The sequence below is a fragment of the Diabrotica virgifera genome, chromosome 9, assembly GCF_917563875.1.
Source record: "Diabrotica virgifera virgifera chromosome 9, PGI_DIABVI_V3a".
In the NCBI taxonomy this organism is placed as follows: domain Eukaryota; kingdom Metazoa; phylum Arthropoda; class Insecta; order Coleoptera; family Chrysomelidae; genus Diabrotica; species Diabrotica virgifera.
This window is the reverse complement of record NC_065451.1, coordinates 171808481-171822244: the sequence shown is the minus strand read 5'-3', so window position 1 is coordinate 171822244 and position 13764 is coordinate 171808481. Positions and strand designations below refer to the sequence as shown.

General features: G+C 30.9%; 1 protein-coding gene across 17 annotated transcripts in view; it reads right to left on the bottom strand.

Annotated features, from left to right (window-relative positions):
- The window catches only part of LOC126892106 (zinc finger protein 208-like), a 168163-nt gene that overhangs the window by 115290 nt on the left and 39109 nt on the right, over positions 1–13764 (bottom strand). The gene's annotated exons all lie outside the window — the stretch shown is intronic.

Here is a 13764-nt window from a genome sequence, read left to right as displayed (position 1 = left end):
GGCTGCGATCAAACCTCGTCCTGGCTTCCAGTAATGTTCTCCTTTGAAAAACTAGCTCGAATAGCTCTCGTTCCTGCTTTTGTCGTGATGCTGTGTTCTACCTTTTTCGAAACTGCTATCAGCTACCGGGACACTCTTGGCTCAAGGAGGTTCTTTTACTCTCGACCTGGCCTACTTCTCGTTCCACGATAGATACTCCACACTCACGGAACTATACCGGCTTTCTCACTCTCCGTACACTACCGTCTACTACTCGACTTCACTTCTCGACAGCTCAAAACATTCTGCTCTCACTTTGTCATCCATTCGCCTACTTTCTAAATATCCCTTCCAGATTCACAAATCAATCTTCCACCACCAACTCTCATTCGTAATATTCCTCAAAACCAATTTTTAATCTTTCTAAATATGCTTAATGGATTTCAAAAGAAAATATTTAATTCCCATTCTAAAATACTTTCTAACTATTTACAAATTTTAATGACCTATTCTCTCTTTCAAATGAGTCTTATTTAGCATAGGCTAATGATCGAAACCTTCCGCGAAAAACGATAATGAACTATCATCTATTTCACTGAGTTTTATTTAGCATAGGCTAATGATCGACCTTCCGAGAAGAACGATAATGGTACGCGTCATTCACTTTGTTTATCTAAGCACATTGTTCCGAGTTTCGTACGCTTATTCTAATCACTTCTTAAAATTAAATATAACAATTTGTTGTATACAGGTTGTTCTAAATTTATATGCCCGAGGTTGAGAAAATTAAAAATATTTTATATTAAAGTGAATTTTGTTTATAATTATCAAATTTTAATTTTTATATCAAATAAAAATATAACAATACTTACGTTTTAAATACTGAATTTAAGTTTTTTTAATGTTCCGTAATATCTAATTATAAATAATCTATTATAATCTTAGCGCCATCTACACGATTATTGTCAAAGTATCCGAAGTAAGAAATTGATATTTTATCAATAGAACGTCAAAATGATTAGAAAAAACTTTAAAAAATCGATTACAATTTAATTACTTTTTTGCGTTGTAAATATTAAGCGATAACAATTAAATAATAAATTTAAAAATTACCGGTAAAAGTTGAATTAGTAACCGCTAGGAGTGACACCAGCGAAGCTCAGAGCGTTAAACTCTGCTTCTACTGGGTCTACAGACTCAGTATATACACCATTTTTTTTTCACATTTTTCTAAGCTATATTTTTGGTATGAATATTTTTTCGAAAAAATAATTAATTTTTGAGTTATTTGTGTAAATCCGTCGAAGAACATGTTTTTCTTGTTAAAAAATGAACATTCACTCGCAAATAACTCGAAAAGCATTTACTTAGAACAAAAGTTGCTTTAGAATTAATCAGTTTACCCAATTGCGGACTTATTTTGAACTGATGTTTTTTCACCTCCGAGAAGGGCTGAAAACCCACCTCCAGGGCAAAAGCAACATCGGCACTATATCCCTTTTTTCTTTGACATGTTAGCATTGTTAGCTATGTGTGTACCAAATTTCATGTCAATTTAAGCGGCTCTTTAAAGCCCACAGCAAAAAGCATAATATGTATGTATGTACGAAAACTAAGGGTCTTTCTGAAAGCCCAGTCCATATAGTTATAGTTGAAGAGGGGGCGGCATAATTGGAATTGCACGCGGGCGATCAAACTGTTAGCGGTGTCTCTGATTGTAAAGGCTGTATGACACTATGCATTTTCTTGTATCATTTCTAATATCGTTTCTTGTATACATTTTCTTGTATCATTTCTTGTAGGTACATTTGTGCCCTGTATGACACTATGCAAGTTCTTGTATCGAAAATTGTATGAAATTCGGCACGTGATTGGTCGATATTTTGTTTGTCACCCCGTGTCACGTTATGGTAGTACTGCATCTACAGCTGATTTTAAGGATTTTTTTTAAATTTATAAACTTTTAATTAACATTTTAATGTTAACCAGAATTTTACGTTGACTGTTTGAGGTTGATTATTTGTGTTTTTATTTTGTTTTGAATTTGCGCTAAAATATTTGCATTAGAATTATCTTCAATTTGATCCAAATTAGGAGCTATTGTACCTATTTGTAAAAAATTATGCACCATGAAACCTAAATTTATAGTTTGAACTTTACTAGGAGCTAAATATATGGTTATTAGTAGAACAGTAGTCCATACCAAACGGTATATTAAGTATCAATATAAGATTTATAAATAATACCTACAAAAACACAAATAAACTCATCAATACATGATCCCATTTTCATTTCAGCCGCCATCATGAGTAAGTAATTATGACATTTTAGATGTTTTACCAGCAGGTTTTACGTTTTTGCTCTTTGCGCAGAAATTGGCGCAGTTCTTGTACAAGAATCTGTGTCTGACTCAAATTCTTGTATCGTTTCTAATATCGTTTCTTGTATCTGTGTATGACACTATGCATTTTTTTGACATATCAGAAACGATATTAGAAATGATACAAGAAAATGTATAGTGTCATACAGCCTTAAGGCATGAATAAATTAAATTTTGTAGGTAGTACCTTTTTAGATGTACTTAATGAAACTGAAAAGTTACTACTATAGTATTTTTACTACAAAAGCGATATTACGTAGGTCAAAATTTTTGACGTAAGAGAACTGTCAAAACATTAGAATGTGATGTTTGTAATAAACATGACAATAATGAAAAGTCACATTCTAATGTTTTGACAGTTCTCTTACGTCAAAAATTTTGACCTACGTAATATCGCTTTTGTAGTAAAAATACTATATAAAGATTGATCTGTTGCTATGCTTGATTTAAATAAAACAACGATTAGATAATATAAAAAATCACAAATTTTATTAAATTTGGGAAAGTATAGACTCAAAATTCAAAATCAATTGATGTCACTTGAAGGCCGGTGAAAAGCTAGGGCTGACGAAATTTAATTAGTTGTTTAAACTCTAGATTTTAATTGCGAAGCGCATTCATATAGGGCTTTTCATCGATTGTCATTTGTTTCGAGCTTCTGTCATGTGTCACATAATATTAATATATCTACGCCATACGTCTTTGGTTTGTATCATTTGTATATAGCAATAACGTATGACGTAGATATATTAAAATTATGTGACACATGACAGAAGCTCGAAACAAATGACTGTGAATGAAAAGCCCTATATGCTAATTATATCATGTGTGAATGATCATAGGTTTGTTCCAACACGACTGAGAACCGTCATGTAACGATCACGGTACTACATAATTAACGTTCCATGGTACTGCGCAGGACGGTGATCGTTAGATGGACGGTTTTCAGTCGTGATGGAACAAACCTCATATGTGACCGTTAAAATTGTTTTTAGAAAAAAACGCAGAAAAGACTATTTAGTGATAATAAAAATCGATATTTACTGCAGTTACATGTAGGCAACCAAAATTACACGGCGCAAAGTAGTGGGTCTAGAATCGAGTGATCTAGAATAATAGAGTGGGCTAACCGACCAACTGTAATCAATCAACCGGCGGCACATCAATAAACAAGGATATTTTATACCCGCTTTATACCAACAATAAATTGATCAAGAAATTGACGAATTTATTCAAGCCCAAGTTTGACGCGTACAAAATGTATGGTTTGTGGTACAAAACACAATTTGACATTCATTTTTACTCACAGATCACCTAAAGTGTTCCGTGATTTTGACTAGAATCAAAAGAAAATGAAGGAATTTGACGAAATAGAACAAAGGATATGTTTTATTTCGTCAAATTTCTTCATTTTCTTTTTATTCACGGCAAAATTGGTTATAAAATTGTATTTTGTACATACAAGGTCAAATTTGACCTTGAAGAAGTTGGTCAATTTCTTCATCAATTTATTGTTGGTGTAAAGCGGCTATTAGGCTTGTATTAGGCAATTATGCAAGAGTCACCTGAAAAATTTTCAGATAGCCTCAAATACCTGCTCAAAATTATCTACCAGCTCTCGAACTATAAAGGTTCGGCTCTTGAACAATCAGTTGAAATACGCAGATCCTGACCGGATAGCCTGGGCACAGTATAGGAGGAAAGTCTTTTTAACCACTGATGAAATAACTATTACAACTAAATATGAAAATGGTGACGAAATATGATTAATAAATTAGTAATTAACTATTTTACTTTCTACTTTGGTAATACCTTATTAATTATATAATTCAAAATATAGAAGAATCCCGAAAAATCTTATTTATGACTTATACTCTTAGTACATAGCACGTTAGAATTGTTCTATGGTTTAAACACATTCCAAAATTTTGAAAAATATAATGTATTTACTGCAGTAGGTGTGTGTGGGCATATTAGGCCACAAGTTACTATTTAACTGACAGTGAGCACACTATTGACTGAAGAAAATATCTTTATTATTAATACTTTCTCCTTAACTGAGGGTATCTTATCAACTTTAGTGTGTTTTAAACAATAAAATGATAAAATGAATAAAAAAATTGACAGTTCAAATTTTTAATATAATAACTTCATTGTCACCAAATGCAACCTTATACAGGGTGTCCCGGAAAATAGTGCGTTCCTTAAAGGTATAGGTAGAAGGCACCATGTAGAACAAAAAACTCATAACATTTTTTTCTAAATGCAACCGTTTGACCAAAAAATTAAAATGTATTTTGGTAGGCAAATTTAAATCTGACAACTATGTGCGGTACGCAAATTTAAGCATAGACAGTCCCATGTAAGTCCCTGTTTAGTGTCAATGCCGAAAATGTTTTCGAATAGTGAGTGTATTACCTATTATATTATTACCTATGAATGGTGTTTGTGAAAGGTTACTTGAAACATCTATTCGGTATAATAATTATTTTCAAGTAAGTACAACTTAGTTATTTCAGTTCACAAGTAAACAAATTACTGAGACATTATCTGGTGTATTTAAGTTCCACTGTAAACTATTAAAACTATGTAATTCAGTTAAAGCCCTCAGCAATACTCAGCATTCAACCCATTTAAACCTTACTAAATACATAATACTAGTTCAGTTAAAAGATGTGTAATTCGTTTAAAATTATGCAATAGGTATTTCAATACATTTCAAAAGAAAATAATTTTAGTAAACAAATAGTAAATACATAAGTATTACCTACTATTAGGTTGGATTATTTTAAATACTGTTAATCACAATCACAAACCAGCTAATATTAATTAATAGCAAGATTATAATAGCAAGATTATATTAATATTAATTAATAGCTAATATTAATTAAAGCAGTTCTTAAATGTTATTATTCCGTAGTGCATACGATGTTGCCAGTTTATTAAAATTTCCAAACATTAAAATACAGGTATATGGAAAACAATGTTAACTTTTTTTTGGAAACGGTTAACTTTAGAAAAAAATGGTATAGGACTTTTTTGTTCCAAATTGTGTATTCTCTCCATACCTTAAAGGAACGCACTATTTTCCGGGACACCCTGTATACATTACTGCACTGTGTGGGGCTTAACTTTGGCGTATTACTCTGAAAATTGTATTATATTTTTACAAAATTTTGAATAATTATTGTTCGTAGAACAGTATTAACATTTGTTTTCAATACATATTTCAATTCTCTACAAATAGTTTCTTATGACTTTTGATGTAAAATAATTAGGGAAGCAGGAATTCAACAGTTTAGAATTTAACATTGAGTTTCCTATGGCCCCTTTTCTAATTCACCACCCGGTATAAATTTTGCTATTGAATAAACTTAAAAACATCCTGCTAGTTTTCACTATCATAAAATTGTCAGGATGGCATGTTCCACAATTAAAATCAAGGTTTGTTCAACTAGACACTGTTAAGCTATACCCTATTCCACGAATATACGCCTGTGTTGGATTATTTCGACAACGAATATTTTATTGTGCAAAATATGAAGAACGAAAATAAATTGCAAATTACATTGCTGTTTAATGGAATAATTATTAGAGCCATTTACTTTCGTACTTCTTATGTTGCACACTGAAATATTCGTTGTCGCGATAATCCAAAACAGGCGTATGTTGGTGGAATGAACCATATTAACAAATTTTCATCTTGCTATTAATCAACTTTTTTTGTACGCGGGATACAAGCTTATAAATTTTGAATGAACTAAAAATTTGGTGGTTTATTTTTATTAGGAGAAGAGCATGATGTATTGAGAAAAGAAGATTTTGCAGTAGGATTTATGAATGCGGTGATGGAAGAGAAACTACGACAATTCCCGATAATTTGTATAGATGGGACACATGGGACAAATCAGAAAGGATTGGATTTGACGATTATGCTGGTGAAAGACGAAAGAAATGCTGGATTTCCTGTTGCGTTCCTGCTATCAAACAGATTGGACCAACAAATTCAAGAAGTTTTTTTAGGTATGTATTATACAGTGTGTCTGCGTAACTTGGAACCATATGGGAAATTTTTTAATATCAATTTTACGAAAAAAAAGTTATTCTTCATAAAGTGCTCTGCATAGTCTAAAACCTAAGATGCAACCATCAGATATCAAATTTTATCAATAATATACGAGGATGTTCAAAAATATGCATTTTGCTCATGCATGAGTAGTTTCTTTATAATTTTACAATATCGAAAAGTGTTATTAAGAAAAGTTGTTTGTAATTAAAAATTATGTTATACTATGCATTTACACTCTTCTAATTGAAAAAAAAAATTTGTAAATTTTCCTCAAATTATGGATACGCAACATTAATTTTTATTTAAAATAACTCCGATATTATTAATTTTGCGACAAAAAGTTATTCTTTATAAAAATGTCTGAATAGTCAAAAACTAAGATGCAATCATAAGATATAAATTTTTTTCAATTTTATACGAGGTATGTCAAAAAATATAAATTTCGCTCAAGAGTAAAATACCTTTATAGTTCACAATATTTCCACTAGAAGGATGTAATTGCATATTAAAACATAGTTTTTAATTCTAAAAAACTTTTTATAATAACAAATTTCAATATTGTGAAAAATAAAGATACTTTACTCTTCAGCAAAATTTATATTTTTTGACATACCTCGTATAAAATTGACAAAATTTAATATGTTATAATTGTATCTTAGTTGCTAAATAATGCAGAACTTTTTATAAGGAATAACTTTTTTTCGCAAAATTAATAATAACGGAGCTATCATATATAAAAATGATGTTGGTTGTCCGTGATTTGAGGAAAATTTAAAAAAATTTCAATTAGAAGAGTGTAAATGCAGATTATAACATAATTTTTAATTACAAACCACTTTTCTCAAGTACAATTTTCGATATTATGAAATATAAAGGCACTTTACTCTTGAGCGAAATTCATATTTTTTGACATACCTCGTATACTGTTGATAAAATTTTATATCTGATGATTGCGTCTTAGGTTTAAGACTATGCAGAGCACTTTCTAGAGAATTACTTTTATTCGTAAAATTGATATTAAAAAAGTTTCCCATATGGTTCCAAGTTACGCAGACACACTGTATAAGTAGTGGCAATTTAGGACTGCTAACTAACGATTATTTTTAAAACCTTTAGATGCCCTCAAGAATAAGATGCAGACAGAAGTTAATGCGGAATATTTCATGAGTGATGATGATCCTAAATATTATAATGCATGGGAGAAGATAATGAGACAACAACCAAGGAGACTATTATGTACGTGGCATGTGGTGAAGAACTGGAACATTAGAGGAAAGAAAAAATTACAGGATCCAACTTTGAAGGCGCAAATGAAAAATGAACTCAGGCAGATTATGCGAGAACCAGATGAAGATAAATTTAAAGAACTATGCGACAAATATGTATCCAAACTAGAAGAGGCAAATGAGATAAAATTTGTCGCTTATCTGAAAAAGTAAATAATTATACGAAATCATACATTTTAAGACACCCTTAAGTATATTTTTTTCTAGGCGTTACTTGGCTGAAGACAGAATACAACTGTGGCCCTATTGTTACAGAAAAAATTCTGGGGTTAATACCAACATGGCAATTGAATCACTCAACAATCTACTAAAGACGAATTACTTAAAGAGGAATGCAGCAGTGAGGATTGAAAAGCTATTGGATACAATGGATGAGCTAGTTGAAGCCAAAATGTGGACGAGGATAGTGGATATAATACGACCAAGCGCAAATAATTATCAAGACAGGCTTTCAATAACAGCACACAAACGGGCAGCATCGATGAAAGACAAACTAGAAGAACTGGTTAAGGAGACTGCATATGGCTATTATGAGGTAAAATCTTTAAAGGTATGAATATATTACGTTATGTAAATTTTAGACAAGTGTGTGAGAGTGAGTGTAAGACATTGTTTTGTAGAGTGTGTAAGATTTGTATTCACCGTTATTGGTGTAGTTGTGATGACTATGTGGTGAGGAATACCTTGTGTCAGCATGTGCACTTGGTAAGAATGTATGAGGAGCGTTTGGGCACTAACTCTGTTGTAGATGATGCTGCAAGGTGTTTAGGAGAAATGTCAACTATCAAATCAAGGCATGAGGAGGAAATTAATGAATTTGTCAGAGGGAAGCTAGAACAGACAAATGTGACCCAGGAAAAAACCAAACGAAGTCTTCAACAGGAATACCTCATTAATGTGTTGAACGGATTAGATGACCAAGGTTTTGCCGAATATATGAGAAAAACTCAAGGAATTCTGGAAGAAGTTAATAATAAGGGAAAGAACATTACGAAGAAGCGAAAAATGGAGACTCAAGAGTATTTTCCTTAAAAAAAAAAGAACTGATTAAACATTTTTTATTAACAATTTTTGTAGCTCACATGCATTTTTGCGTTGTACCTGTATTTAATTTTTATTATAGTTTTATAGACTTATTTACAAGAACATTACTTAATTTAACATTATAAATTTTACTTCATTAGTAATAAATGTAGTGAAATTTCTTATGAGATTATATAAATACAGTGTGTCCACAGATGGGGTGCCCAAGAGGAAAAACATTTTTATTTTCAATTTTAGCGAAAAATGTCATTATTTTTTTAAAAAGTTTTGCTTGTTCTAAAACCCCATAAAACGAAATAAAATTCAAGTTTTTCAAAACCTGCTTAATTTTGTGTAAATCCCTATAAATTTTTGCACTAAGTTCGAAATCTTAACAATAATCTAGTGTTGCTAAGCTACAATGTAGCTGAATAACTGTCAACTCCGATAAATAATTTGCGAATTGTCATTCTTTTTCGATGAGATAATGTTAACTATCCAACAAAGAATTTATAGATATTGTAATGTGTTATGGAATTGGAGCTGTTTCGTACCGACATGCGATTGAAATTTTCAATGAAAAATATCGAGATGTACTTGTTACACGGAATGGATTGAAGAAATTGATAAAGAAATTCAATGAGACGGGATCTGTTGGAAACAGAAAAAGATCGAAAACAACGTATAATGAGGATGATGACACAGCTACTGCCCTAGCTATGTAGTCAGTAAGGGAAAATCCAAAGTTAAGTATACGAAAAGAGTCACAAAGAGTAACAAAAGTCACAGAAAATATTCGAGCAAAACAACATTAATTCCTTTAAACCAAAATTTATTCACACCTTACAATATTGTGATTATGACATGAGGCTTGACTTTTGTGCAATCATTGGTGAAAAACTTATACCACTACCCGCTTCTTTCACTACAATATTCTATTTTGCACGTTATATTGAAGTCTTTGTTGAACGCTTAACATTGTCGAAAAAAATGACAATTCACAAATTATTTACCGAAGTTGACAGTTACTAAGCTACATTGTAGCTTAGCAACACTAGATTGTTACGATTTCGAACTTAGTGCCAAAATTTATTCGCGGTGTGCAAGTACTTGGAAAGGGAAACGAGAAACGACCCTGCGCGAGTCGCGGAGAAATATTGCAACTATCTTAAATAATTCATGTTGTCAATTGAAATTGTCAAATTGACGTATATTTCATACCTTCTGTCAATGAAGCAGAAAAATTATATATTGCTCCACAATATTGATATGATATGCAATTATTATATAAAGGTAAATTTAATTAATTGTATTTTGCTTGCAATACTGCGTTTTAATAACTAATTTTATTTAATATATACAATTGTTGATGTTTTCATAACATAACCTGAATCTTATTTTTTTCTTCTTATTGTTTTTTTGGACTATGGCCTTGACAATTATCCAGTAACCAGGACTAATATAATTGGCCAATATAATTAAAAGTGCGAATAATGAATAATAAAAGAGCGAAGAAATACGGGTCGCTTTGCCGAACTTGCACGGTCCCAAAATTGGCTACAAACTTAAGCAGGTTTTGAAAAACTTGTAATTTTATTTCGTTTTATGGGGTTTTAGAACAAGCAAAAATTTTTATCAAGAATGACATTTTTTGCTAAAATTGAAAATAAAAGTTTTTTATCTTGGGTACCCCATCCGTGGACACACTGTATGTATGTTACTTAGGTTAGATCTGAATTTTAAATTGTATTGATAATGATGTAAATAATTTGATGACTTTTATATGCGAGTTGTATTTTTAAATCTGGATGTACTGGGCCCTATACGCTGTGAGCTCGTACGTAGAGGGGATATTTACAAATTCGCGAGCGCCAGTAGTGGCAAGTCTGTAAACGTTTACCGGAAATTTGACATAAATGTCAAAGTGATTAATTTAAAATTAAAATTAAAAACATTAATTATAAAAAATATTAGTTGGTCAAAGCTGTGGTATATATTTTTACCTTAAATATACTTACGTCTTAAATACTGAATTTAAGTTTTTTTAATGTTCCGTAATATGTAATTATAAATTAATCTTAGCGCCATCTACACGATAATTGTGAAAGTATCCGAAGTAAGAAATTCATATTTTATCAATAGAACGTCAAAATGATTAGCAAAATCTTAAAAAAATGTATTACAATTTAATTACTTTTTTGCGTTGTAAATATTAAGCGATGACAATTAAATAATAAATTCAAAAATTACCGGTAAAAGTTGAATTAATAACCGCTAGGAACGACACCAGCGAAGCTCAGAGCGTATAGGAGAGGTTTAGAGGGGTTTGACTTTCGCCATTGCACCAATAAGGGCGCCCCCTCCTTCCAGATTTTTAATAAAGAAATTTTAAACAGCTATTTAGTGTTTTATTTGGTTTGCAATAGTTATTTCAAGTAAACATTTGCTTAATTTTGTTCAGATAATTGTGCATGCCAAAATATGCTTTTATTATCATACGTTTATGGTGTAACGTAATAGAATTTAGTATAAGGTTCTAGAAATAGAAGTGGATAAAAATCAATTTGGACTTATGCAAGGCAGGTCCACAACAGCAACTTTTATTATAAGACGTGGAAACAACACCTAATGGAAAAATTATAAGTGAAGGCGAAAGCCTTACACATAGATTTATTTATCTTGAGAAGCATTTTAGTTGGGAATAAACCACAATTTTATTTTGAAATTAAGTTTATTTGACGTTTCAAGTTCACTTCAGAAACCAAAATATCAAATAAACTTATTTTCAAAGTAAAATTTGTTGCTTATTCCCAATTAAAATAGTAAATTGCATTAAGATGCCACTAGAAAATAGCTTCAGAACAATATTGAGAAGGCATGTGACAAATTGATCAGAAACCTATCTACTGTGGTGGACATTCAATTAGAAATGAGTGGCGGCTCTGAATATGTGAGAGTGGTGAAAAACATATACAGGGTGAGTTTTTAGTGCGGGATCGGTCGATAATTCCATTACGGTATAGAATATCGAAAAAAGTTATTTAGAAAAAATGTAGGCAATGATATTCTCCACGCTTGGAAAATATGTCCATTTCTACAGGGTGATCAATAACAGCGTGGTATATCAAACATATAATTTTTTAAAATGGACACCTTATATATTTTTTCATATTTATGTTCCCCTCATAATTCTTGTTCATATTTAACAAGTTATGACCATTTTTATTTCGAAATCCCTATGAGATTAACACCCTGTATATAAAGAAGTAATTCATAGACAATAATTTGTTTTATGTAGTAAGATAAACAATATACTGTAGTTTTTAAATTAAGTCCAATTGAAATCATTGACGAATGTTTGTATACAGGGTGAACTACAAAACCAAATTACGATTTTCTCTATTTTTTTAAATGGATCACCCTATATTTTATTTTTCAAAAATATTGTATTTATTATACTCTTTCATTTTTATATAGCATTCCCTATATCTAAACTTATTACTTTCGGAGATATTTTTAGTTTTCTTCAACTTTCGGGAATACATTCAATTTTTCTAGTAGAAATACTCAAGTTGGTATTGAATGATAATTAAACAAAATTATTTTTATTCAATAAATAACTAACACAAAATATAAACCATAGCAATATGCAATGAATGTATCAATAAATGCGATATTAAGGAATTATCATATTTCCCTAATATACAAGAATCATACAATTCCTATAAAAAAATATAGGTATCTTGTGTATAATAAAATTACAAGATTTATTTTTATTTAATAAACAACTCACACAAAACATAAATCAAAACAATATACAACTAATTTAATAGTTTTTAGATTATTATATCAACAGCATTCTAAGCCAAGAAGTTTTTAGTAACACATTCCTAATTGCAGATTGTGACCCGCAGTTATTAATAATATAATTTTCATATTAAATTTCATTAATATGCATCAAGAAATCCCTACTTTGTTAACACTCAAACTAGGTGATCTATAAATGTTTAAGGTGATATTGTTAGAGATTATGTGATTGGTCCACATTTTTTGACGGTTGAGGTTTTTATACGACGGTGCTCCAGTTCTTCCAAAATTGATTTTTTTCAAGTGGGGCTATATAAAAAACCTTGTATACCAGAAGCATCCAACAACGCTTGATGATATGAAAAATAGAATAAAAGAAGCTTTTAATAATATTGACTTACAAAAATGTTAGAAATGTGGCTCGGTCATTTGAATATCGGTTACAAAATTGCATAGACGTTGAAAGTGGTCATTTTCAACATTTACTTTAGACTTATATCCTTAACATCACATTAATTGGTACATTCATTAAATTTTGTTACGGTTTATTATTTTTTGTTAGTTATTTATTGAATGAAAATATTTGGTATATTATTACATAATATTTAGAATGTATTCCCAGCAAATGAAGAAAACTAAAAATATCTCAGAAACTAATAAGTTTAGGTATAGGAGATGCTATATAAAAATGAAAGAGTATCATAAATACAATATTTCAAAAAAAATAAAATATAGGGTGATCTATTAAAAAAAATTGAGAAAATCGTAATTTTGTTTTGTAGTTTAAAAGTGCTTATAAAAAAGAGTGTTCTACTAAAAAATTCTTGGCTTAGAATGCTGTTGATATACCAATCTAAAAACTGTTACATCAGTTGTATATTGTTTTGATTTATGTTTCATATAACCCTAATAGCACAAGGACGTCCATAGGACGTCCTTCACGGACTTTAAGGACGTCCGTTTTCGTCCGAGGAACGCCTTTATACGTCCTATTTTGGTCCAAATGTCGCGCTACCGAACGTCCATCTAAGGTCCGAGGGGACGTAAATTGGACCTTAATCGGACGTAAATTGGACCTTAATCGGACGTAAATTGGACCTTAATCGGACGTCCTAGGGGACGTAAATTGGACCTTAACAGGACGTCCTAGTTTGGTCCAAAGCCACATTGCCAAATGTTCAATGGACGTCCACCTAACGTCCGAGGGGACCTACATTGGA